Source organism: Cervus canadensis, chromosome 2 (assembly GCF_019320065.1).
Source record: "Cervus canadensis isolate Bull #8, Minnesota chromosome 2, ASM1932006v1, whole genome shotgun sequence".
Lineage (NCBI taxonomy): Eukaryota > Metazoa > Chordata > Mammalia > Artiodactyla > Cervidae > Cervus > Cervus canadensis.
The window spans coordinates 86,082,312-86,110,271 of NC_057387.1; the positions used below are offsets into that span (position 1 = coordinate 86,082,312).

The window sequence follows — 27,960 nt, forward strand, 5'->3', positions numbered from 1 at the left end:
TGTGGAATCCAGGAACAGTGAGGTTGCATGGTTCTGGCTCAAGACCTCTCCCGAGGTTGTTGTTCTGGTGTTCAGTTGCTAAGTTGTGTCTGACTCTTTGAAACCCTATGGACTGCAGCACACCAGGCTTCCTTGTCCTTCACTATCTCTTGGAGTTTGCTCAAACTCGTGTCCATTGAGTTGGTGATGTCATCCAACCATATTATGCTCTGTCGACCCCTTTTCCTCCTGCCCTGGATCTTTCCCAGCATCAGTGTCTTTTCCAGTGAGTTGGCTCTTCGCATCAGGTGGCCAAAGTATTGGAGCTTCAGCTTCTGCATCAGTCCTTCCAATGAATATCCAGGGTTGATTTTCTTTAGGATTTACTGGTTTGATCTCCTTGCAGTCCAAGGGACTCTCAAGAGTTTTCTCCAGCACCACAATTTGAAAGCATCAATTCCTCGGCACTCAGCCTTCTTTATGGTCCAACTCTAACATCCATACATGACTACCGGAAAAACCACAGCTTTGACTATACAGACCTTTGTCAGCAAAGTGATGTCTCTGTTTTTTAATACTCTTAAGTTTGTCATAGCTTTCCTCCCAAGAAGCAAGCGTCTTTTAATTTTGTGGCTGCAATCACCGTCCGCAGTGACTTTAGAGCCCAAGAAAATAACATCTGTTGCTGTTTCCATTGTTTCCCCATCTATTTGCTATGAAGCGATGGGACCAGATGCCATGATCTTAGTTTTTTGAATGTTGAGTTTTAAGCCAGCCTTTTCACTCTCCTGATGAGGTTGTTTTTCCAAATGTTTGACTGCAGCTGGAGGATCTGCTTTGACAATGGCTCACTCGTGGCTGTCAGCAAGAGGCCTCAGTTCCCCACAACATCAGCCTCACCTCAGGGCAGCTGGCTTCCCCCAGGGCAGGTGATCTGAGACAGAGAGAGAGAGAGATCAGGAGCAACCAACATGGAAACCAGTCTTCTAGAACCGCCTATCACAAGGGATAGTGCTGCAGTCCATGGGGTCACAAAGGATCAGACACGACAGGGCAACGGAACAGCAACAACATCACAAGCGATGCCACTGATCTGCACACACTGCTGGCCAACCACACACACAAGCCAACTCTCGAAGAGCATGGGAAGGGACTGCACCAGGCCATGGAACGAGGAGGCAGGATCACTGGGGACAGCCCTGGGGGCGGGCTACCTGTGATGGGCTGAATTCATGTGTCCAAGTCCTAACCCCACCCACCTCCAGTACTTCAGAATGTTACTGTTTGGAGATAAGGTCTCTAAGGTAATTAAGGTAAAATGAAGCTGGGGAGGACCCTCAACCCGTACCCTGATATGCCCTGATATGAAGAGGAAATTTGGACGCTGATGGTTACAGAAGGAAGATATGTGAAGACACAGGGAGAAGCCAGACCTCTACAAGCCAAAGAAAGAAGAAAGCAACCCTGCTGATCTCAGATTCCCAGCCTCCAAAAGTGTGAGAAAATAAGTATGTGTTGTTGAAGCCACCCGGCCTGTGGCTCTTCGTAAGGCAACTCTAGAGAACCCATAGACAACCACCCCTCAGTGCTTCCTCATGCTTCTCTCAGGGGCGTCTGTGCCAAGTGCATGGCAGGGCACCCACCGCAGAGCAGAGAAAGCCCTCGGGGATGGTGCTCTCCATGGACAGGCTTCCACATCCTTAGGAGTCAGTCCCAGAGGGCCTCAGTTCACCCCAGTGAGGGCTATGACCCTTCTTGAAAGCTCATGGAACAGTTCTAGACCTGGGCTTTGGAGATGAGAAGCAGGTAGTGGCTAGCAGAGCAAAGCTTTACCTTCAGAGGCTGCTAGGGCCTTCAGCAAATTACAGGCTAAGAGGTCTAGAGCCCCCTCTTTCCCTACAGTCAGGGAGAGAACAGGCTCACATCTCAAGAGTCCCTCTCCTCTGCCCCCACTTTGTCAGCTGTCTCATTCCCTCCTCCCAACAGGCCTCAGATCTGGGGCCTTTCAGCCCCATTTCACAGACACAGCCTAGGCATGGTCCATAACATGTGCAAGCTCACATAGCCAGGGCAAGGCCCAGTGGAGCTTTGATTCCAGGTACGCCCACTGCAAAGCCCGACACCTGGTCCCCCTGCCCTGCTGTCTCACAGCACAGGCCTGCCTTCCAGGGCTTGCAGCCTCCTTCTTCTCTGTGTCTTCAGCACAGCGTGTGACATGGAGGAGCTGCTCGATTCATATTTGTATACGAGAAAGAACGAGTTGGAAAAAAAGCCCATGAAAAAATAAAATAGGGTACAGAAAACAGCAATCTAGTGGCCATATTGAAAGGGACATACAAGTTTTATCTCCTCCAGGAAGCCCTCCCTAACCACCCTGTTGAAAGAGACCTGGCCTGGGGTGTGCCTCTCCAGTGGTACTTAAGAGACTCTGTCAGCCACAGCTGACAGGGCTCAGGGGGCAGGAAGGCAGGTCAGGTGGGCCGGGGGAGGCCCTGAAGACTTGTCGTGGGGAAGCCACAGAGCTGAGTGCCCTCCATACAGCTCATTTGGCCTTCCCAGCTTCAGGACAAGGAGAGAATTCTTAACTCTGCTGTCTTCCTGTATCCTGACAACTATCCCAATTGTCTAGCTGATCACTGAAGCCAGGGTGGGCAAGGCAGCAGATAGGAAGAAGTTGGAGGAAGACTTGAGGAGTTGTGGGAACTACAAACATGTTTGTTCTCTACTGCTTGGCACGGCAACAAGCCAGCAGCAGCAACAGGCATGCTGTATTCTCTTGTGGCTGCTCCAGTGGATTCAGCCACAAGGGCTTTTCAGGTGGTGCTTACATAGGTCTTGATGCACATGCATAGTGCTGCAAACCATCTCAGCTGTCACATAACCATGCAAAGTCATCATTTACAAAATGTGGGGTGAGAGCAAGAGGACGTGGAGTAAGACAGACAGACCACTGCCATCTTGGCTGATTTGCTCTTTCCCTACGACTACTATGTTCAGTTTCCATACACATGAGAGAAGTAAGTGACTTGCCCAAAGTCACAAACAGAGAGCACCCTGCCTGGCACCTGGGAGCTTCCCCAGGGCAGCCTGCCCCTCAGAGGGAAGACCACCCAGGCCAGCATGCCAAGCACCACAACGGGAGGTCAAGGCCACAGGGAAGAGGGCAGAGCTTTGAGTGGCTCACTAAGATGGGCTTTTTCTTGAGGGCACGAGGCAACCACTGAAAGGTTTGAAGCAGTGGGATCCACGCCATCTGACTAGTGTTTTGGGAAGGTCGCTATGGCAGGAGCAGGAAAATGAAGGGAAGAATAGAAATTAGATCAGTGGTTCTCAGAGCATGGTCCCCAGAGCAACAACATCCACTGCACCTGGGAGCTTGTTAGAAACGCCAGATCTGAAGCACCCCCCCCCCCACCTTGCCTGAGTCTCTGAATTAGAAGCACTGGGAAGGGGTTCAGCCATCTGTTTCAGTAAGCCCTAGAGAGGAGCTGGGGGCGAGGGTGGGCCACAGTCCATGGGGTCGCAAAGAGCCAGATACGACTGAAGTGACTGAGCAGACACACACAGGGGACCCATCGACAGATGAATGGATAAAGAAGATGTGCTGTATGAATACATAATGAAACATTATTCAGCCATAAAAAAGAGTGACTTATGTATACCTATGGCTGATTCATGTCGATGTTTGGCAGAAACCAACAAGATTCTGTAAAGCAATTATCTTTCAATTAAAAAAATTCAAAATTTAAAAAAAAATGAAATAAGCAATTTGCAGCAACATGGATAGACCTGGAGATTATCATACCAAGTGAAGTAACTCAGAAAGAGAAAGAAATATATTATATGAAATCCCTTATATGTGGAATCTAAAAAAGTGATACAAATGAACTTATTTGCAAAACAGAAATAGACTCACAGACATAGAAAACAAAACTTACGATTTCTAAAGAGACGAGGAGCAAGATAAATTTGGGATTTGAAATTAATAGATACACACTACTGTATTACTATATAAAATAGATAAACAACAAGGACCTAATGTATAGTACAGGGAGCTATATTCATTATCTTGTAATAACCTATAATGGAAAAGAATCTGAAAAAAAATCAGTTCAGTTCAGTGGCTCAGTCGTGTCCAACTCTTTGCGGCTCCATGGAATGCAGCACACCAGGCTTCCCTGTTCATCACCAACCCCCGGATTTTACTCAAACTCATGTCCATTGAGTCAGTGATGAAAAAGAATGTACTTATATATATATGTGTAACTGAATCACTTTGCTATATACCAAAACACTGTAAATAAACTATACTTCAATTGAATGAATAAATAAATAAGTGCTACAAGGGATTCTGATGGCCCCTAAAGTTTGAGAACACCTGGTCCAGAGTTCACAGGATCAGTTAGAATTTTATTCAAATACTTTAGAGAAGAGAAGATGGGAACATAAACCATAGCAATGTATTAAAAGTCTTAAATTACTAGCATTAAAATACTAGTCTTTATATCTTATTTGATTACCATTATTTAAATAATGTAGAATTATGCAAAATAACCCTATAGTATGTAATGGATGATTTCTGTTCTTCAGATGTGAAAAAGAAGGTTCAAAAAAGTTGAAGCAAAGATCATAAATCCACAGGATGACCTTGCAATTCCTTACCCAAACAGGGACACCTTTGACAAAGAAAGAAATTGCTAATCATCATTACCCAGAGTCACCAGGCCTGAATAGGATTGGCCAAGGCAAGCCAGGATGTATAATCAGTCTGGAGTTCAAGCCCAGGACCATAGACGCCAATGCCTGTTGATGCCCCTGTGAGCCTGTCACTGAGCATCCTTCCTTCTGTGAGTCTGGGGAAACTGGGGGTCTGGGACCCATGGTCTGGACACTGCCTGCCATGGTTTCCCCTGGAGAATTGGGAAAGATGGAAAGGAGTACTGTGTTCTTGCCCATCTGCTCCTTTTTAGGGTCTGGGCAACCTGACCCTTTTGTATTTTATTTCTAGTCCAGAGCATAAGCAGCATATCCTGGTTTCACCAAGAAATATTGCAAAAGTCAGAACTAAAAGAAGCATGTGAAGCTGCCCAGGGCCCTTCTGGAACACTCTGGAAACAGTAGCTCTGGGACGTAATGAGCTGCTGCCACCCTTGAGCCCTGGGACAGCTCAGCTACACAGGAGCCCCCCACCCTCAGGGCTACACCAGCCACTACCTGAGCACCTCCCCACCCTCCAGTTTGCAAAATGCTTTTATATCTGCTGCTCAGCCCCGTTTGCTTCAGGCTCTGAAGCTGCAGAGCAATTTCAGGAGGAGCTGCCCTACAGGAGTAGCTGCGATTCCCCACGTAGCAAATGAAGGAGCTGAGATGCAGAGGAGCAGAGCAATTTACATGAAAGTTGCCAGCAAAGGCCTGGCTGGCCCTGCTTGTCTATCTTTTGTAATTGTCCACTCTACCATTTATATATTTGGAAAGAGAAAAAACTCGGCAATTTGTTTGGAAGATGGTAAATCTGAATTCACGCAATCTTTTCTTCCACTTTTAAGAGGGGAAAAAAAATTGGGAGTTGGTCTTTATGGTTAGTTTAAGTCTATCATTATATTAACTCTGCTTTACTGAGGTGCAAAAATGGAAAATTCTTCAGACTCCAAGGTCATCGTGCCGTCCACTGGGCTAACACAGCAACAACGCCTGGAAAACGGTAGTGGCCTTGTTGCAGGATCCACTGTGTGCCAGGCACCAGCTGGGCACACAACACTAGTAACCTCATGTAACCCCTTCTTTCCAGATGAGAGACCTAAATCAAAGAGGTGACAATGACATCCTTGAGGCCACATATCTAGGGAGCCAAGATTTAAACCTCATCAGATGCCAAAACTAGTGCACAGGGAGGGCAATGTTCCAGAAATCCAGTTCGTTTCTATGCCTTGAGTCTTTTTCGCATTTCCCCTGTGTTGACTCCTATACAAAGGACACAGGAAAAAACTAGAGGTTACAGTCAGCCCTTGATATCCGCTGGGGGACTGGTCTCAGTCGCTGCCCCCACCAAGATACCAGCATCCACTGGTGCTCAACTTCCTTATATAAAATGGTGTGATATTTGCATATAACCTACACACATCCTCCAGGATACTTTAAATCATCTCCAGATTACTTATAATAACTAATGCAATGAAAATGCTATGTAAATCATTGCTGGAGCTCAGAAAATTCAAGTTTTGCTTTTTGGAACTTTGTGGATTTTTTTCCCCTACTATTTTTGATCCATGGTCGGTTGAATCTGAAGATGCAGGACCCATGGATACAGAGGGCCTACTGTACTCCACAATTTTCCCTTTTTCCTCAAATCTCCCTCACCTCTTCCCTATTCCCCCATCTCAGCTGATGACTTTGCTGTCTCTTGTCACTGAGAAACAAATGAATTCTGAAGATAACCTGTACACGTTCACACCCTCATGTCCATCGTCCACCCTGTACCCATGCCTGTGGGTTCTTCCATTCCTCCTGTCTCTAGAGACAGTCTGTCCTGTGGAGAAATTGCCTCCATTCTCTTCTATGCTTTCAAATTTTCGCTCTGCCTTTTCCATCCTCCAGCAAACACCTATGTCCTTCCCATCTCTCTTACAAAATCCAAAATTGACTCTTCATGCTCCTCCAGCCACTGCTCCGTTTTTCTGTTTCCATTTACAAAAGAACTCCTCCAAAGAGTTTTGGTATTCTTCCTGGCTCAATGCCCGCCCTGAAGTTTCACCTGGACCCTCTCCAGTCATGCTTCCACCTCTGCATCCTATGAACATGAGTCTGTGAAAGTTACAAATGACTTGCATGTGCTGAATCCAATGATCAGTTCCCTCGAGCGAACAGCAGCTTTGGACACAGTTGATTCCCCTTTCCACTATGGTGCTCCTTCTTTATTTGGCTTTCAACATTCTCTTGATTCCCCTCCTATCTCATTGATGACTCCTGTTCAGCCTCTTTCTCTGGTTTCCTCTCTTCTCCCTGCCTCCTAAAGTTAGAGGGCTACAGAGCACCATTCTTAGTTTCTTCATATCTCTTATCTGGATTGAGAGAGAAGTGACAGATAGATGACAGATACATACATACATTCATACCCACGGAGTTAAATACACAGATATATAGATACATAGACAGATGCTTGATGATCTCAACCAGATATATGGTTTTACAGATCATATGCTGATGACTCCTAAGTATGCATCCTAATTCCAGACTTCTCCCCTAAATCCCTGACTCATATATCTGCCTATTCAACATCTCCTCTTAGACATCTAATCCTTAGATCTCATAGATATCTAATAGGTATTTCAGACTCAGCGTCTCCCAATTTGAACACCTGGTCTTCATCCCAAACTCTGCTTCATCTCCAATCTTCACCTAAGTTGAGGGAAACCCAGATCTTCTGGTCAGATAAGTCAGTAGCTCAGAGTCATCCTTCTCTCTCTCTAATCCCACATCCAATCTGTCAGAAAACCAGGCTGGGCTTACCTTCCAGGTATAGACCACTTGCTACCACCTCTGTTAGCATCCTGGTCTGAGGTATCAACCCCTCCCACTTGGATCTATGCAACAGCCTCCTATCCAGCGTGCCTGCTGCCAACCCTGTCCCCTATCGTCCACTCTCAACCAAGCCGCGAGAATGATCCATTTAATTAAAAAGATGGATAAAGTTATTTCTCTACTCAGAATCCTCAGTTGACTCCTCATTTTACTCAGAGGATAAGCCGAAGCTTAAGCCTGGACTTCAGTCCCTATGGTCCAGGTGTCTGTCATCACCCTGACCTTCACTCCTGCTGCTCTCCACCCGGCTCCCTCCTCTCCAGCCATGCTGGCCTATTTGCCTCTCTGCCGAGAACAACTTTTTCCAGATATACACACGGCTTCCTCCTTCAAGTCTCTGGTCCAAAGTTAACTTGTCTTTAAAACTGTAACTGTTCTACCCCACCCCACCCCGCCAGCATTCCCAGTCCCCCTAACCTGATCTATTTTTCCCATAGCTCTTACCATTTTAGCCATGTACTCAATAACTTCCTTTTTCTTGTGTTTATTGCTTATTGCCTATCTTCCCCCACTACAATGTAACTTGCAAGAGGGCAGAGTTTGTTTGTTTGTTTTATTTTAGGCTCACTAATAAAGCTCAAACACCTAGAATAGTGTCTGGCACACAGGTGCTTTAGAAATATTTGTTGAATGAATGAATGAGAAAGCAACATCCTTACCCTGAAGGATATTTCAGCCTTTCTGTGAGTCTCTAACATCAGGGGCCACTCACACTGACAGATGCCCCTGAATCCCTTTCCTCACCCTCCCATTTATTTCTTCCAACTCTTATGCAGCCAACACCTCTACCATTCACCAGCAGGGCTGCATCTGGGAATTTGTTATTTCTTGGACATGAAAGATAATCATCAATAATTCCAACAACTTCTGTCTCTTGGGCAATGATTATGTATAAGGATCATACTAGACATTTTGAGTATCTTATCTCTGGTCCTCATAGCACCACTGAAAGGGCATTTTAAGTCTCTAACTCCTCATTTGTAAATGAGGACAGTGAAGGGGAGCAGAGCTTGGTCACATTAATAAATGAGAGTGATGACCTGAACTGGGTTCATCAGCCCAAAATCCTGTCTTCTTTCCACTCCCACCTTGTTGGGACGGAGGGAGGAAGCCATAGCTAAACAGCTTTCAGCTTCCTGCTTCCTGCTTTTCTCTCTTTCTCTGAAATCCATACTCCTTAGAAACAAAGGATTTGGAGCTACCCTCTCCAAATTCAAATCCTGACTTCACTACTTACTAGCTGTGTAAACTTGGGCAAATTACTGATCTCTCCTACTTCTCATTTCCCTCACCTGTAAATGTCAATAATAACAACATCTACCTGTGAAGTTGGGTCTGGATTAAATTAGCGAACACTTGCTAGAGAACATTTAAAATATGACTTGGAATGTGGTAAGTAATATTGCTGTTATTTGTTATTGTTACTATCATTCAACATGGATCATGAGACTGGTCACATGGAAAGAGAAAAGAGACTATAAGGCACTGGGGGGAAAACGCTCCAAAATATTAAAACTAGTGGCCTCTGGGGGAGGTGGAGTTATAGGTACTGCTATCTCTGCCTCAATAACATAGGAATTGATAGATGACCCACTCAAGTTCAGGAAACTGAAACCATTACATAGAATCAGAATTCAAACCCCAGTTCTTTTGAGTCCACATGTTGTAAACTCTGGGCTTCCCTGGTACCTCAGCTAGTAAAAAATCTGCCTGAAATGCAGGAGACCCTGATTTGATTCCTGGGTTGGGAAGATCCCCTGGAGGAGAGCATGGCAACCCACTCCAGTATTCTTGCCTGGAGAATCCCCATGGACAGAAGTGCCTGGTGGGCTACAGTCCATGGGGTTGCAAAGAGTCAGACACGACTGAGTGGCTAAGCACAGCATAGCCTTGTCATCTCTTTCCCCAAACTTAGTTAATTTAAAGATCTAGAAAGTGAAAATATAGGTACTATATTTTCTGGAAAAAAGAAAAGAAACTCATGTGTAAGTAGAGCTGTGCAGTTTCAACCCATCTTGTTGAAGAGTCAACTGTAGAGAGAGAGACAAAGATTTTGAGAAATTGGCTCAAGCAATTTTGGAGGCTGACAAGTACAAAGTCTTCAGGGCAGACCAGCAGGTCAAAGTCAGGAAGAGATAATACTTCAGCTCAAATACAAAGACAGTCTGGGGACAGAATTCACTCTTCTTCAGGGGAGATTATCCTGTTTTATCTAAGGTCTTTTTGAGACCCATCCACATTATAGAGGGTAATCTGCTTTACTGAAAGTCTACTGAGTACCTTGACAGTCACGTCTAGACTTGCCTTTGACCAAAGGTCTGGATACAATGCAATTGATGGATAAAATGAACCCCATCATAGGGGATAATACCAATACTTCCCCCTGGAGCTCATGGTAAATAACAAAGGAGATGGGACATAGTAAAGTCATTTTGAAAGCTGCAAAAATCACCTAAATATGGGGAATCACTATTCTTGAAAAATGCCAGAAGTCACCTTTTTTTTTTTTTTTTTTTTATGATGACACCAAAGTAGGAGAAAGCAAAGAGCCTTAACCCCGGGGAGACCTCCTATCATTCATACACTCTGCAGGAATCAACCACATGTTTGCTTTCTCTTCCTCCCGTTTTGGATGGGCAGAGTTTTCTAGATCCCAACAAATGTACTTAGCCCCTCTGAGCAGTGTGTCAATAAGGAAGAAGTTTTTAGTTTTGAGCTGAACCTAAATCCTTAAAATATTCCACAAGCCCAAATCTCAATAGAATAATTTAGACAGATATCCAGTCATGAAAGATAGTGATAGAGATAGTCCTTGAATAGCTGCCTTTTCCAAGCTTCAACTTCCCTTCCCACACAGCAGAGCTCATGCTTACTGTTGCCCAGATCACTCAACAGTCACTGAGACTTACTGAAATGTGCAACTGGCTGTCCTCTAAACTGTGATGTTTCCAAACGCCAAGGAATTTTTTTAATCATTTGAGAACATATACAACATGACTGCTGGCTTTCCCCAGGTGAGCAATCCTACAACAAGAACAGAGATGAATCTGTGATGCTTTTCTTTTTTTTTTTTTTTTAATTTATTTGTGTTTTGCTCTGCTGGGTCTTCATTGTTGCTCAGGGGCTTTCTCTTGTTACAGTGAGTTGGGGCTACTTTTCATTGTGGTCCATGGGCTTCTCATTGCAGTGGCTTCTCTCGTTGCAGAGCACACACTCTAGGCGCAAGGGCTCCAGGAGTTGGGGCACATGGGTTTAGTTGCCCCACGCAGCACGTGGTGTCTTCACAGACCAGTGATCAAACTTGGGTTCCCTTCATTGGCAGGCAGACTCCTAACCACTGTACTGTCAGGGAAGTCCCTCTGTGATGCCTTTTATGAGCTAACTTTGGAAGTCACACAGGGCAGGAGAATAAGATAGCACTTATTGAAAAGACAAGTGTCAAAGAATTGTAGATCTATTTTAAAACTACCACCAAAAATGCCTGTGAAACATAGTAGAAAGTGAGAATGGGATAGGGGTGTCATTCAGGTAACATGCTCTACCGCAATTCAAGGTTCTCTGTTATACGTTTAATGCATCAACATTCTAGATTTAACATGCTCAATAATAAATATGCTTCATTTATGACTTAAAGTATTGATAGATGGATCCTACACTGAACTGAAAGTTGCTCAGTCATGTCCAACTCTTTATGACCCCATGGACTGTAGCCTGCCAGGCTCCTCTGTCCATGGGATCTTCCAGGCAAGAACACTGGAATGGGTTGCCATTCCCTTCTCCAGGGGAACTTCCCAACCCAGGGATCACACCCAAGTCTCCCACACTGCAGGCAGATTCTTTATTGTCTGAGCTTCCAGGGAAGACCCTAAAGTGAAAGTGTTAGTCACTCAGTCACGTCCAAATCTTGGCAACCAAGAACTGTAGCCCACCAGGCTCCTCTGTCCATGGAATTCTCCAGGCAAGAATACTGGAGTAGGTAGCCATTCACTTCTCCTGGAGATCTTCCCAACCCAAGAATCGAAACTGGGTCTCCTGCATTGCAGGCAGTTTCTTTACCATTTGAGCCATCAGGGAAGCCTGGATGCTACACTGTAAGTATTCAAACCAGAAGGAAACTTCCAGATCATAGAACCAACTTCTTCATTTTACAAAAGGGAAACTAAGGCCCATAGAGGGGCAGTGATTTTCCCAGGACAGCTCAGTGAGCCAGTGGCCCAGTTCTGCCCAGAAGTTTGACTCCCTGTCCCCTGGCAGAACTTTTCCCAACACTTCATACAGGGCCATATGTAACGGGCTTTCCCCAAATCAGCTTGAGATTTCCTAAGAAGAAAATGAGCTCTAGAGAGGGTGATGTCGTCAGGGAAGAAAGAAACAAAATGAATTCTAGGGATTCTCAGGAACTGCTGAGACCCTGAGGCCCTTCTGACTATGCAATGAGCTGCCCTCCTTCCAGGAACTCGTCAGGAGTGAGGTTAGCCAGGAGAGGAAGTGGAGACGTGCTCCCAGCTGCGTCACTCACACCCACTGCAGTCAGGGCTGTCATCACTGCTTGTTGACTGGGAACACTGACCAGAAAACCCCTGCCATGCGGACAGTCCTTCTCAGCAACTCAGGAACACGGGGATCAGCTCAAGTCAAGGACATAAAATGACAAAGAAACAGACCAAGGTAGCTGAGAGAATATTTTACATTGCTTTCCAAGTTGCTTATTACACATTTTATGCACTTTATTGCTCTATAATGATTTTCGTTTAGTGACTAAACAGCAACAACAACATGCTCTGTGACAATTTGACATTATTAATATTTATACATCAATGCATTTTATGGTCAATAAATGTGACATAACAATGTGTGCTGTACTCAGATGCTCAGTCATGTCCGACTCTGTGTGACCCCACAGACTGTAGCCTGCCAGGCTCCTCTGTCCATGGGATTCTCCAAGCGAGAATCCTGGAGTGGGTTGCCATTTCCTACTCCAGGGGATCCTGCAGACCCAAGAATCGGACCCACATCTCCTGAGTTTCCTACATTGGCAAGTGGACTCTACCACTGCACCACACAGTTTTAATTGTATGGATTATGTTGGAGATTTTCATCTCCCAGATCTCCCAGTTCTTCAGAGTGAAGAACTCTGAAACAGTAATAACAGAGGTAGCCATCCTTGCCCTTGTCACAGAGAGGTAAGGTAACACGGCAGAGGAACACCTGTTCTGGGGTCAGAATGCCAAACTGAAATCCTGCTTCTGCCATGGACCAGCTGGGACTTTGAGAAAATCATTTGATTTCTCCATGTTGCAGTGTCTTCATTGGTAAAATGGAAGTGATTTTAGTTGCTGCCTCATGAGACTCTTGGGAGAGATGAACAAGTCAACTTCTCGAAAGCACAGCAGAGGCTGGTGCATTGTGGAATCTCAGGGTTTTCAGTACTTGGCACTTAGTATTACTGGGTGCTTTAGCCATACTATCCCTCTTAGGCACCAGCACCCAGATGTTGCAATTCAGCCCCCTGCCCAAGATCACAAGGCCAACTTTCCAAACCAGAGAAGTTGAGCTAAAAGATCTCTGAGGTCCCATTCAAACAACTATTCCATGTGCTTCAGAAGGTTGAGAATAAACTGTCTCCAAAGTCAGTTATGTTAGGATTCCATCAAGTTCAGAAAGACCTAGGGAGGGAGACTGCTTCACTTACTGCTGCTGCTAAGCCACATCAGTCGTGTCCAACTCTGTGCAACCCCATAGACGGCAGCCCACTAGGCTCCCATCCCTGGGATTCTCCAGGCAAGAATACTGGAGTGGGTTGCCATTTCCTTCTCCAGTGCAGGAAAGTGAAAAGTGAAAGTGAAGTTACTCAGTTGTGTCCGACTCTTAGCGACCCCATGGACTGTAGCCTACCAGGCTCCTCCATCCATGGGATTTCCCAGGCAAGAGTACTGGAGTGGGTTGCTATTGCCTTCTCCCCCGATTCACTTAATACAAACACAAAATGTTCAAGTTTAATCCTCAGCAACCCTAGGAGATTGTTATACTGCCACCCCATTTAACAGACAAGGAAATTGAGACACACAGAATCTATTAGGTGACACAAATAGTAAGCAGCTGAGTCAAATTCAGACCGGGGTTTAACCACCCCAGGTCCTGAGTCTGCTGGGCTTAACCACCTCTCTGCATCCTAACTGACAGCTTCCCTGCAGTGACACTGTTGAGATGTGGGTGAGATGAAGTGTTGGATGGAATCAGCTGGCAGCTGAGTACTGATTCCTCATTATATATTTGGCCATCTGCACTCACTCACCAGTCTCCTTGGGTGAGGTCTATGTTCTGTGTTAAAAGTACAGAGCTGGGGGACACAGACATTAAAGAGTCAGAAAAGACACATTATATTAATATACATTTTTTTCAGGCACTTAATGTATGGCTGCCCACTCTTCCCTGAATCTGCCTCATGCAGCTTTTGAGCCTTTGCCACCCTCTTCCTTCTGCCTTGAATGTGTTCTGCCTACATCTCCACTTGGAGAATGCCTACTCCTCCTTTGAGGTCTTGCTCACATCACTTTCTCTTTGAAGCCTTCTCTGAGCTTCCCCAGGCAGAGTTTCTCTGTCCCTTATGACCCCCCCATTCCCGATTTTGCGCTTTTCAAAGTCATAGCATTTATCAGTTTATACACGGCTCACCCCAGAAACACGTCTCTCTCTCTCTCTCCATAACCTTTCAATAATGTGCAGCCCAAGGGCAGGAACTGAGTTTTATTCAACCTCAAACCTGCTATGCCCAGAATAGGACTGGCTCGTAGTAGAGAATTGATGAGCATGAACTGACCAATTAAACGAATGAAAGACCCTTTTCTTCAAAGAGTTTCTGTGATTCGATATGATATTTTTCCCTAGAACTTGTGGTTTTCTGGCCAGAGGGTGACTTTCCCACCACGTCTGCTGCAAACAGCTCTATGAGTTTGGCTTTCTTAGAAGAACAAGTATCGTGTGTTGGTGCAATATAGGGAATCTAGAAAATGGTACAGATGAACCTATTTGCGGGGCAAGAATAGAGACGTAGAAATAAGAGAAGAGACATGTGAACACAGAGAGGGAAAGAGGGGGTGGGATAAATTGAGAGAGTAGCATTGACATATATACACTCAGTTCAGTTCAGTTCGGTTGCTCAGTTGTGTCCGACTCTTTGTGACCCCATGAATAGCACGCCAGGCCTCCCTGTCCATCACCAACTCCTGGAGTCTACCCAAACTCATGTCCATCAAGTCAGTGATCCCATCCAGCCATCTCATCCTCTGTCATCCCCTTCTCCTCCTGCCCCCAATCCTTCCCAGCACTAGGGTCTTTTCCAATGAGTCAACTCTTCACATGAGGTGGCCAAAGTATTGGAGTTTCAGCTTCAACATCAGTTCTCCCAATGAACACCCAGGACTGATCTCCTTTAGGATGGACTGGTTGGATCTTCCTGCAGTCCATGGGACTCTCAAGAGTCTTCTCTGACATCACAGTTCAAAAGCATCAATTCTTTGGCACTCAGCTTTCTTTATAGTCCAACTCTCACATCCATACATGACCACTGGAAAAACCATAGCCTTGACTAGATGGACCTTTGTTGGCAAAGTAATGTCTCTGCTTTTAAAGGAAGGAAGGTTGGTCATAACCTTCCTTCCAAGGAGTAAGTGTCTTTTAATTTCATGGCTGCAGTGTAAAATAGCTAGTGAGAAACAGCTATATAGTACAGGGAAATCAGCTTGCTGCTCTGTGATGACCTAGAGGAGTGGGATGGAGGTACTGTGGGAGGGAGGTTAGAGAGGGAGGAGACACACACATACATGTAACTGATTCACTTTGTTGCACAGCAGAAACTAACACATTATAAAGTGCTTGTACTCCGATAAAAAAAAAAAAGCTTGACTTTCTGGAATATTTCCTACATTTTCCTATGATCATATCCCAGTCGTTTCCTGTTTGTTCACACCTCATAACCCCCTCCTTCTTCCTCATCTAATAGTTGCAGTCTGTTTCCACTTCATCCCAGCATGGACAGTACTAACCTGGATTGACACCCTCTCATCAGACAGGCCTGTGGGCATTTGGGGCAGTTTCCTGGAACTGCAATAGGGACCACGTCTTGGGATTTGGCTTCTACCACTTATTCCCTGGATGAACCTATTACTCCACTTTGCTAAATTTCGTTTTCCTTATCTGTAAAATACAATCTCTCATCCCTTCCTCCATAGAATGATGTGAGGAGTCAACCTATTGTACATGTGTGAAGTGTTAGCACATAGCAAGCACTCAATAAAGGCTCTAGTACCTTTCCTTTTCCTTGTGCAGACAAGATCTGCTTTTAATCATAATGCAATCCATTATCTGGGAGAAATAACATCAACCTCAGATATGCACATGATACTACTCTAATTGCAGAAAATGAAGAGGAACTAAAGAGCCTCTTGATGAGGGTGAAAGACAAGAGTGAAAAAGCTGGCTTAAAACTCAACGTTCAAAAACGTTCAAGATCATGGCATCTGGTCCCATCCCTTCACAACAAATAGATGGGGAAAAAGTGGAAGCAGGGACAGATTTTATTTTCTTGGGCTCCAAACTCACTGTGGACAGTGACTGCAGGCAGGAAATTAAAAGATGCTTGCTCCTTGGAAGAAAAGCTATGACAAACCTAGACAATGTATTAAAAAGCAGAAACATCACTTTGCCAACAAAGGTCCATATGGTCAAAGCTATGGTTTTTCCAGTAGTCAGGTATGGATGTAAGAGCTGGACCGTAAAGAAGGCTGAGTGCTGAAGAATTGATGCTTTTGAACTGTGGTGCTGGAGAAGACTCTTGAGAGTCCCTTGGACTGCAAGAAAATCAAACCAGTCAATTCTAAAGAAAATCAACCCTGAATATCCACTGGAAGGACTGATGCTAAAGCTGAAGCACTAACACTTTGGCCACCTGATGCAAAGAGCTGACTTATCAAAAAGACCCTGATGGTGGGAAAGATTGAAGGCAAAAGGAGAAGAGGGAATCAGAGGATGAGATCGTTAGATAGCATCACCAACTCAATGGACATTAATTTGAGCAAACTCTGGGAGATAGGGATGGACAGGGAAGCCTGGCCTGTGGGAGCCTGGTATGCTGCAACCCAGGGGGTCATAAAGAGTCAAACATGACTTAGCAATTGAACAACAAGCTATATATCAGGGATAGAAATACATACTGTGCACAGTTATGAGAAGTAAAATACCTAGAATCTACCCAACCATTGTTAGATCCTCCCTACCAGCCCTCTCCCTTGATACCATGTAGTTAAGCAGAAACCCACAGTGTAGTTCATACTTCCCTGTGGCTCAGACCACATTGCATCGCACCTACTTGTTACTCATTAGCATACCAGATGAACAGAGCAGAGGGGGAGTGATGAGTTCTATCTGGAGAAGTGGGCTGGAGAGGCTTCAGGGGCTGAGACCGAGAGCGGAGAAGGGGGGGCAGTGCATAAAGCATCCCTTCCTCCTCAGACCTCCAGACTGAAGGAGGAGGCAGGGATAAGAACAGGGACCCAGAGCTCAGCCTGCCTGGATGAAGTACATGTAGGACAAGAAGAGGACTTTGAGTCACAAAATCAAAGTGAAGTCTTGGCAGTAACATTAACTGGTCAACCTTGGATGAATCTCTGAGCCTGTTCCTACTCTGTAAATGAGTTGGATAATGCCAACTCGTACAATATCAGAGTTTTGCACAAAGATCACACGAGATAATCTAAGTGGACACACAGTTTAACTACAAGATGGTGGACTATTGGGAAAAGATCTTTTAATAATCTTATAGCCTGTTTCTAATCTCCAAGCCTTGGAGTTCTCTGCCAGCCCACTTTGCCAAGAATTTCTTCAGATACCATTGCAAGTGCTTTGCCCAGATCCAAAACTCTCAGTGGCTTTGGTAAGAAGATTGGCAACTAGAGAAATCTCTCATGTTTATTTAGGAGAGTTTGATCTTTAGCCATCTTTGCTGTTTCCTAAAAAATAGATGAGCAGATAAAGACAGAGGGATGAAAAATAATAGAAGAATTAGTAAGCTACACAATTATCATTCCCTTTACACCTTTACCATAAAACTAATCACTTGTATTTCTTGAATTAGATGTGGACTCTTGACAGGTAGGGGTCATGAATAAATGAAATTATATTTGAATATCCACATATGTTGCATACAGAACCTTGGACTCACGCCCAGGCAATTCTTTCATGTGCTGCCATGCAAGAGGAGGTCTCATTTGAAAACTAAGAACTGATATTCCTTCCCTTCCAAGTGTAAACAGAACCCTGATCCAGGAATTTACTGTTGTGCCTCTCTGGTAGGCATTAGCCAGTATTGATTAGTTTAGCATGACTGATGGGCACAGTGTTAGGAATTTTCTTCTTTCCCCAAAACCTTGTAATCAGAGTAGGCACTCAGGAAATTAAATCCATAATTATGCGCTGTATATTTTATTGTCTTGTCTCTGATTCTTACAATGATACTGCAGAGTGGGTATCTTTGTGCCCATTTTACAGATGAGAAAGGTGATAAAGTTACCATTGAAGTGACTTTGAGTATCAAAGATGGTAGAACCCAGATTGGGACTAAAATCAGTCATCACAACACAGCACAGATTTTTTTTTCAAGTGTCCATCAAGTAAGAAACTACCTTGCCAAGCACTGGGATAGAATGATAGACAAAAATCAGTCTTGTCATTGCCCTGCGCAGATCACAGAGTGAATATGAAAACAGATTCATTGGATTTACCATCATTCCTAAATTTTCCCAGAGGAAGTTACATATAAACTGAGTCTTAAATGATAAATAGGAATAAGCAAAGGAGAAGAGGAGATTTCAGAGCAGGGAGCCTTTCAGGCAGAGGAAGCAGAGTGGGGCATGTTCAAAGAAAGGAGAGAGAAATGGGAAGAGAACCTGGAGAGGCAGCACTGGGTTGTGGGGAGCTGGCAGGACTGTTTAGGAGTTCAGGCTTTCTCCTGAGGGCACTGGGGGCCTCTGAAGGTCTTCCATGGGGAAAAGTACATACCTATTTGTGTCCCCTGAATTTCTTCTCCACTCGCATCCAACCTCCATGTTGCATCCTGCAAGGTCATGGGACAATTCATTGCAAAGTAGTCAGTGGTCCAGGGCAGGGATGCTGGTGACCAGGATGCAAGCTGTGGCAGTGCAGATGGAGAGGAGAGGATGAGCTGAGGGATCTCGGGGAAGCAGCCAGACCCTGAAGGCCCTTGAAAACCCACAGCCCATTACAATGTGGACGCCAGATCCAGGATGTTATGAAGATGAAGAATGAAGATAAAGAAAAGGGACCTGAGGGACTAATAAGCAGGAGTGTTGGTTTGAATTATGTTCTTTGCCAGTGTATTCTTTTTTCTACACTTGTTTCTTCTTTTTTCCCCAATCATATGCATGAAGATATAAACTAAAGTATTCTCTTTTAAAAGTTTATATGGGATCATAACCCTGTTTTATATATGGGAAAAGGCTGACTCCCAGTGGGTTTTCTGTATTTTCATATTGCCATAATTCAAACAATGTGATGAATCAACTTGCTGTAATTTCCAAAGCTGGGCCCAGAGAAGCCGAATTTTACAGGGAATTTATTGAGCTGTGCCCTGGGGCTGGGTGGGAGTCCTTAGAGGGAAAAGGTATTTCTGGAAAGATGGAGGAGGGAACTACCGTTTACAGAGTGTTTCCTGTGTGCCAGGTCATTTATCCCTCAGGAAAGTCACATGAATGTTGTTTCATGTAGAAGAAAAGCTGAACGGTTAAGTGACTTGCCTGTGGACACCCAACGGCTAACGGGAGACCCCAGCTAACTCCAAAGTCAGGTTCTTTCCCAAATAGCACATGCCTCCTGGGCATAAGAAACACACCCTAGTGGACTTGACTCAAGGAGGGAGGAGGCTTTATAGATTTTCTCCCTGTCTCTCCAGCTTTAACAGACCTGGGTGAACCTAAGTAGGTCCCCTCACTTTGTCCTGAGCACACCCCTCTCAGGGACAAAAGGGGAAAATGAGGGCTGTGCTCTTTGCAATTAATTTTCTCTTCTGACCCCAAACCTTCCCAAGCTGGCACACAGCGCCTATGGCTTCTAGTCCTAACTCAAGGTCCAGTGTTCACAGCCCATTCCAGGGAGACCATTCAACTGATGAGCCAAGGAATTATCTGCTTCATCTAAGAGTCTCTTACAAACCTGAACAGATCAACGAGAATATACAAATCGGAGACCCTCAAAGCCACTGAGGAATCTGATCTGCTGTCTCTGCAGTCATCAGTGCTATGATCCCATTTTATGTTTAAGAAAGCTGAGACTTGGAAAATTTGAGTAAGTTATCCATAGTATTTCATAATACCATCAGGCTGTGAATCTCAATTTCAGACATAAAAGTAGCCGGCACAATCTTCCATTATGGCACGTGTTCAAAATGTATTTGCCTGCCTGCTACCAGTTCTCACCTTGACCCCTGCCCCTCACTCTGGAAGATGGACATCTATTGGCATTTCCCTAGAGTGAACACAGCTGCTGCCATGTAGATCTGAGCCTCCATCCCTAAGATGTGCCATACGTGGACCGTTGAAAGAATTAACAAGCCCACATGTGGTGCAGGGTAGACTGGAAGCCTGGACTAAGGAGTCATAAAAAATTTTTAAGAGAACTTTATGGGAGTGAGCCCTCCGGCAGGCCAAGCAGTGAGGCAGAGGGTGGCGGAGGAGAACTGAGCAGATCCAGAGGTAGGAAGTCAGCTCTGATGAAGGAAAAGGAGCCCAGAAAAAGCCACATCCCCCAGAGGAGAGTTGTGAGCCCAGAGCTGGGGCTGGGGCCCAAAGACCAGGGCTCTGACTAATTCCCCATGTGATGGAGGGCCAGTTCCTTCCCTTATGCAGCTGTGCACCAAAGAATATGCATGTACAAAAATGTTCTAAAATGATAATGAGAAAAAGAAGACGGATGGGAAGAAAGAATTGCTTCAGATGGGAACATCCATGGCACCGTCACACCCCTCCCTCTGTCACGTGCCCTGTGACCAGGACACAAAGATGTGTCCTCATGCTCCAAACCAACTATGCACACAGTACTGTGCATATGCTGCTCAGACTAAGCTGAATGTTCTCTCCTCTATTCTTTACCTGGAAAATTTATAGTCTGGTTTTTAGCTTTCAGGGCATGTCACCTCCTCTGTGAAGCTTTCCCTAACTCCCCTCCCATTTCCACCCACTCTCAAACACAGGCATTCACACTTTTGAGTTTTTACATCTTTGCTTTCATTTGGCCGGGCTTTCCAGGCGGTTCAGTGGTAAAGAATCTGCATGCCAATGCAGGAGGTTCAGAAGATGTGGGTTCAACCCCTGGATCAGCAGGACCCTCTAAAATAGGAAATGGCAACCCTCTCCAGTATTCTTCTCTGGAAAATTCCATGGACAGAGAAGCCTGGCAGGCTACAGTCCTTGGGGTCACAAAGAGTTAGATATAACTAAGTGACTGAGCACACACACGTATCGGGTTGACCAAAAAGTTTATTCAGGCTTCTTCATGACATCTATGGAAAACTCAAAGGAACATTTTGGCCCACCCAATATATATCCAATGACAGCATTTGTCCCATTGTGTTTTTATCATAGTAGTATTAGTACTGGTAATATAAAGCTTCTATTTAGGGAAGCCATATTTTTGATGCTGTGAAAGTGCTGCACTCAGTATGCCAGCAAATTTGGAAAACTCAGCAGTGGCCACAGGACTGGAAAAGGTCTGTTTTCATTCCAATCCCAAAAAAAGGCAATGCCAAAAAATGCTCAAACTACTGCACAATAGCACTTATCTCACATGCTAGTAAAGTAATGCTCAAAATTCTCCAAGCCAGGCTTCAGCAATACATGAACCGTGAACTTCCAGATGTTCAAGCTGGTTTAAAAAAGGCAGAGAAAACAGAGATCAAATTGCCAACATCCACTGGATCATAGAAAAAGCAAGAGAGTTCCAGAAAAACATCTACTTCTGCTTTATTGACTATGCCAAAGACTTTGACTGTGTGGATCACAATAAATTGTGGGAAATTCTGAAAAAGATGGGAATACCAGACCACCTGCCTCTTGAGAAACCTGTATGCACGTCAGGAAGCAACAGTTAGAACTGGACATGGAACAACAGACTGGTTCCAAGTAGGAAAAGGAGTACGTCAAGGCTGTATATTGCCACCCTGCTTATTTAACTTATATGCAAAGTACATCATGAGAAACGCTGGGCTGGATGAATCACAAGCTGGAATCAAGATTGCCAGGAGAAATATCAATAACCTCAGATATGCAGATGACACCACCCTTATGGCAGGAAGCAAAGAAGAACTAAAGAGCCTCTTGATGAAAGTGAAAGAGGAGAGTGAAAAAGTTGGCTTAAAACTCAACATTCAGAAAACAAAGATCATGGCATTCAGCCCTATCACTTCATGGGAAATAGGTGGAGAAACAGTGGAAACAGTGGCAGACTTTATTTTGGGGGGCTCCAAAATCACTGCAGATGGTGACTGCAGCCATTAAATTAAAAGATGCTTACTCCTTAGAAGTTATGACCAACCTAGGCAGGATATTAAAAAGCAGAGACATTACTTTGCCAACAAAAGTTCATCTAGTCAAGGCTATGGTTTTTCCAGTGGTCATGTATGGATGTGAGAGTTGGACTTAAAGAAAGCTGAGTGCCGAAGAATTGATGCTTTTGAACTGTGGTGTTAGAGAAGACTCTTGAGAGTCCCTTGGACTGCAAGGAGATCTAACTGATCCATCCTAAAGGAGATCAGTCCTGGGTATTCATTGGAAGGACTGATGTTGAAGCTGGAACTCCAATACTTTGGCCATGTGATGGGAAGAACTGACTCATTTAAAAAGACCTTGATGTTGGGAAAGATTGAGGGCAGGAGGAGAAGGGGACGACAGAGGATGAGATGGTTGGATGGCATCACTGACTCAATGGACATGAGTTTGAGTAAACTCCAGGAGCTGGTGATGGACAGAGAATCCTGGTGTGCTGCAGTCTATGGGGTCGCAAAGAGTCGGACACAACTGAGTGACTGAACTGAACTGACTGCTTTTTTTTTGTTTTTGCCAGTTTTAGCCCTTCTATAAGTTGTGTAATTTACATTTCATCCCAATGCCATAAATTATGTATGATTTTCCCAACTTTAAGAAATGAAGAAACAAACACCCCAATGAGGTCAGAAATCTTCCTACATGTATCCTTGGGCAAGGGGCAGTGCCTATACTTGGAGCAAGTTCTGACTCTGTTATACTTCCAGACTACTCACTCCAGACAAAGAAGTAATAATAGGCAACGACCAAAATAATGCATAAATGTCACCACTGAGTTCAGGGAGCTTCCATGTGAAGCATGGCTTTAAACAAGCATTTTATTTTGCTGCAACTATCCATCCCAGAACACCGCCACTCAGGGACAAAAGCTAGTCATAAGGACCGCATAATTTAACCACGGGAACCTGAAGGACTAGGCTGGCTAGAGGCTGGCCCCAGTCACGGCACTGCCTTTGGCACCTGCCCAGCAGTATTTCTCAACTTCTGGTGAGCAGCCCTCTCCAAACCACTCCTTCCCAGAGCTCTGCATTGGCAGTGGGCCTGTTTTCCTTCCCTGAAACAGAAGCTTTTCTGAGCCTGTCCTTAGAGACAGAAGGAGCACCAAACCTGTGTTTCTTGGTTGCGCTCTCCCAATTAAGCAAAGAAGCCAACCAAAGACTCCACGAGTCAAACTAATTGCATCTTAGCCTGATCTGTGCCTGCCAGCTTTAGCCTAGAGTCAGGTTTTACAGGCCACTTAGCCCCATACCCAGGGTTTATGATGGAAACCCTGACAAAGCTGCACTGATAAGACTGCAGAGGACCCAGGAGACCAGAAAACCTAGTAATTTTCCAGGATCTAAACCCAGCTTCCATTCTGAGGGCCCCTCGCCAGCCGAGACTCTGAAGTGTCAGCCAAGAGGGCCCTGGCAGAGAGCTGTTTGTTTCCACTTCAATGCTCTCTGGAAATTCAGTGTGATACCTTGCTGGGATTTTTAATGACAAGTTTCTCCTTCAGCATCACCTGGTATGCAATTAGTTTTCCCTTCTGTGGACTGCTGAATCGTTTATTCATTTGTTCATTCATTCACCAAATTTAAACTCTTGTGAGTTGCCATATGATCCAGCAATCCCACTCCTGGGCATATATCCAGACAAAACTGTAATTCAAAGATACCTGCAACCTTATGTTCACAGCAGCACTACTCACAATAGCCAAGACATGGAAACAACCTAAATACTCATCAACAGATGAATGGATAAAGAAGCTGTGGTACATAGACATACAGTGGAATACTACTCAACCGTAAAAAATGAAATCATGTCATTTGCAGTAACATGAATGGGCCTGGAGATTATCATATTAAGTGAAATAAATCAGAAAGAAATATCATATGATACCACTTATATGTAGACTCTAAAATAGGATACGAATGAACTTACCTATGAAACAGATGCACAGACATAGAGAATAGACTTGTAGTTGCCAGAATGGAGGGAGGAGAAGGATATACTGGAAGTTTGGGGTTAGCAGATGCAACTACTATACAGAGAATGGATAAACAAAAAGGTCCTACTGTATAGTGAATGTCCTACTGTATAGTTTCTAAGGAAACTCCATACTGTTTTTTACAGTGACTGCACCAGTTTATTTAACATATTTCCACCAACAGTGGTGGAAATTCACTACATTCACTATCCTGAGATAAACCATAGCGGAAAAAAATATGAAAAAGAGTGTCTATATGTATAATTGAATCACCGGGCTGTACAGCAGAAATTAACACAACATAGTAAACCTTTTTCAGCTACATTTGAATTTTTAAAAAAATTTAAACTCTATTCCTTTATTATGCAGTTTGTGCACTGCATAACTCTAAGGGGCTATAAGTTCATAGAGTACTGTCTGATAACTGTGGCATAGGGAGAGTAAAAATAAAACAGGACGTGCAAATGCCATATATTCAGTCTATTATAGATGGCCAACAAACACATGAAAAGATGCGGACATCACTATTTGTTAGGTAAATGCAAATCAATGAGATATCACCTCACATTGGTCAGAATGGCCATCACTGAAAAGTCTACAAATAAATTCTGAAGAGGGTGTGGAGAAAAGGAAATCTTTCTACACTGTTGGTGGAAATATGTTAAATAAACTGGTGCAGTCACTGTAAAAAACAGTATGGAGTTTCCTTAGAAAACTAAAAATATAAATATCACATGAACCCAGCAATCCCATTCCTGGGCATATACCCAGAGAAAACCATAATTAAAAAAGATACATGCCCTCTGATGTTTATTGCAGCACTATTTACAATAGCCAGGATGTGGAAGTGACCTAAATGTTCATCGACAAAGAAATGGATAAATAAGATGTGGTACATATACACAATGGAATATTACTCAGTCAATTATAGAAGAGAGAACATTTAGAATAAGTTAACTGGATCATACAGCAATTCCTAGGCTGTTATAGCAATTTCCATTGTCTTTCTAACACAGAAAAAGAAAATCAGAATTATCACCCCCTTTCCTGGTGGCTCAGAGGTTAAAGCACCTGTCTGCAATGCAGGAGACCTGGGTTCGATCCCTGGGTCGGGAAGATTCCCTGGAGAAGGAAATGGCAACCCACTCCAGTATTCTTGCCTGGAGAATCCCATGGACAGAAGAGCCTGGTGGGCTACAGTCCATGGGGTCACAAAGAGTCAGACAGGACTGAGCAACTCAGCACAGCACAGCACATGGGGAGCAGGAGGGAAAGGGACAAATTGTCTTCAATTGAAAAACCACTTGTTTCAAATAACCTCTTCTCCCCATTTCCTCGCCATTCCCTTCTATTGCCCACTGAATGAAGTCAAAGACACGAATTTTCATTCAAGAACCTCGGGCTGGGACTCTGCTTACCCATGCAGACCCATCACTCACCATTCCTCCTTGCACTCCACCCCACACTTCCCCTCCGGGCAGGCATTCATTATTCCCACCTCCTACCCTATTCTCCTTGTCCCCCAAGGTTCAGTGTGGGTCCCTTAACTTGTGAAGCCTTTTCAGACCCTTCCATCCCCCTGAACAGGTGGATTTGTCCCTACATGAGATCCTTGGCACCACAGGGCACCATCTACCACAGCACTTAGACTGGTGGGAATATCAGTTCTAATGCACCACATAGAATATCAGTTTCTATGTCTTTGAATTACTTAGGGGTAATAATTATGCATCCCCAGCACTTAGTAAAATTCTGGCTCGAAGAGGTTGATTTAGTGATTGCTCTATCATATTCAAGTTCAATGAAGGATTAAACAGTAAAAATATAGAAAAGTCCATAGGCTCCACTAGCATGCCCTACAGAATTATCTGGAACTTCTGGCCAGAGAGACAGAGCTCTCAACTCTGTGGTCAGTTGACCAGTCATCTGATCTTGGAGAAGTCAATTAATCCCTCTGGTTTGCCTCAATTTCCTTACGTTTTAAAAAAGTCTCTCACAATAGTTTGAGGCACAGCTGAGTTACTACATGAAAGCACTTAGTGAGTTGCCATTAACTGTATGAACATGAAAGGTTATTATTTCTTTTTAATAGTAAGATCCTTTAAGACATGGGCTTCCCAAGTGGCACGAGTGGTAAAGTACCCACCTGCCAATGCAGGAGACATAAGGGACATGGGTTCGATCCCTGGGTCAGTAAGATCCTCTGGAGAAGGGCAAGGCAACTCACTCCAGTTTTCTTGCCTGGAAAATCCCATGGACAGAGGAACCTGGCAGACTACAGTCCATGGTAGCCAAGAGTCAGACACTACTGAAGTGACTTAGCACGCACATGCCTGCCTTCAGACAGCCACTCTCCTGCACTGCAGGCAGCTTCTTACCACTGAGTCACAGGGGAACCTCAAAAATGTTGAACTAAAATATTTTTTTAATTTTTTATATTTTTCTAGGATTCCTTTTTCCTTATATTGAGGCTTGGTCATAGCCTAGTTGTGAAAGGCATTTTATTTGTTAGGGTTCCCCCACCTCTTGAAAAATAAGCCTTTTTGGAGAGTGTTTAAGATCCTCTGTGACCCACCTCCCAGAATATTGGAAATAAAAGCAAAAATACACAAATGGGACCTAAATAAAACTAAAAGCTTTTGCACAACAAAGGAAACTATAAGCAAGGTGAAGAGACAGCCTTCAGAATGGGAGAAAATAATAGCAAATGAAGCAACAGACAAAAAATTAATCTCAAAAATATACAAGCAACTCCTGCAGCTCAATTCCAGAAAAATAAATGACCCAATCAAAAAATGGGCCAAAGAACTAAACAGACATTTCTCCAAAGAAGACATACAGATGGCTAACAAACACATGAAAAGATGCTCAACATCACTCATTATTAGAGAAATGCAAATCAAAACCACAATGAGGTACCATTTCATGCCAGGCAGAATGGCTGCTATCCAAAAGTCTACAAGCAATAAATGCTGGAGAGGGTGTGGAGAGAAGGGAACCCTCCTACATTGTTGGTGGGAATGCAAACTAGTATAGCCACTATAGAGAACAGTGTGGAGATTCCCTAAAAACTGGAAATAGAACTGCCATAAGACCCAGCAATCCCACTTCTGGGCATACACACTGAGGAAACCAGAATTGAAAGAGATACGTGTACCCCAATGCTCATTGCAGCACTGTTTATAATAGCCAGGACATGGAAGCAACCTAGATGCCCATCAGTAGATGAATGGATAAGAAAGCTGTGGTACATATACAGAATGGAATATTACTCAGCCATTAAAAAGAATACATTTGAATCAGTTCTAATGAGGTGGATGAAACTGGAGCCCATTATACAGAGTGAAGTAAGCCAGAAAGAAAAACACCAATACAGTATACTAATGCATATATATGGAATTTACAAAGATGGTAACAATAACTTAAAGATAAGTTGTATCTTCTGTATGCAAGACAGCAAAAGAGACACAGATGTATAGAACAGACTTTTGGACTCTGTGGGAGAAGGCAAGGGTGGGATGATCTGGGAGAATAACATTGAAACATGTATATTATCAATTATGAAACAGATCGCCAGTCCAGGTTTGATGCATGAGACAAGTGCTCAGGGCTGGTGCACTGGGATGACCCAGAGGGATGGAATGCGGAGGGAGGTGGGAGGGGGGTTCAGGATGGGGAACACATGTAAATCCATGGCTGATTCATGTCAGTGTATGGCAGAAACCACTACAATATTGTAAAGTAATTAGCCTCCAACTAATATAAATAAATGAAAAAAAGAAAAAGAAGCTTTTTCATTTGATAAAGCCTATCCTACCTAGACTC

General features: G+C 44.1%; 1 long non-coding RNA gene across 1 annotated transcript in view; it reads right to left on the reverse strand.

Moving 5' to 3' along the window:
- Positions 1–666: 666 nt before the first annotated feature.
- LOC122436921 overlaps positions 667–27,960 on the reverse strand; it is an 85,465-nt gene continuing 58,171 nt past the window's right edge. The window contains exon 6 of the long non-coding RNA XR_006268156.1: positions 667–913. This is a non-coding gene — a long non-coding RNA (uncharacterized LOC122436921). The remainder of the gene's footprint in view (positions 914–27,960) is intronic.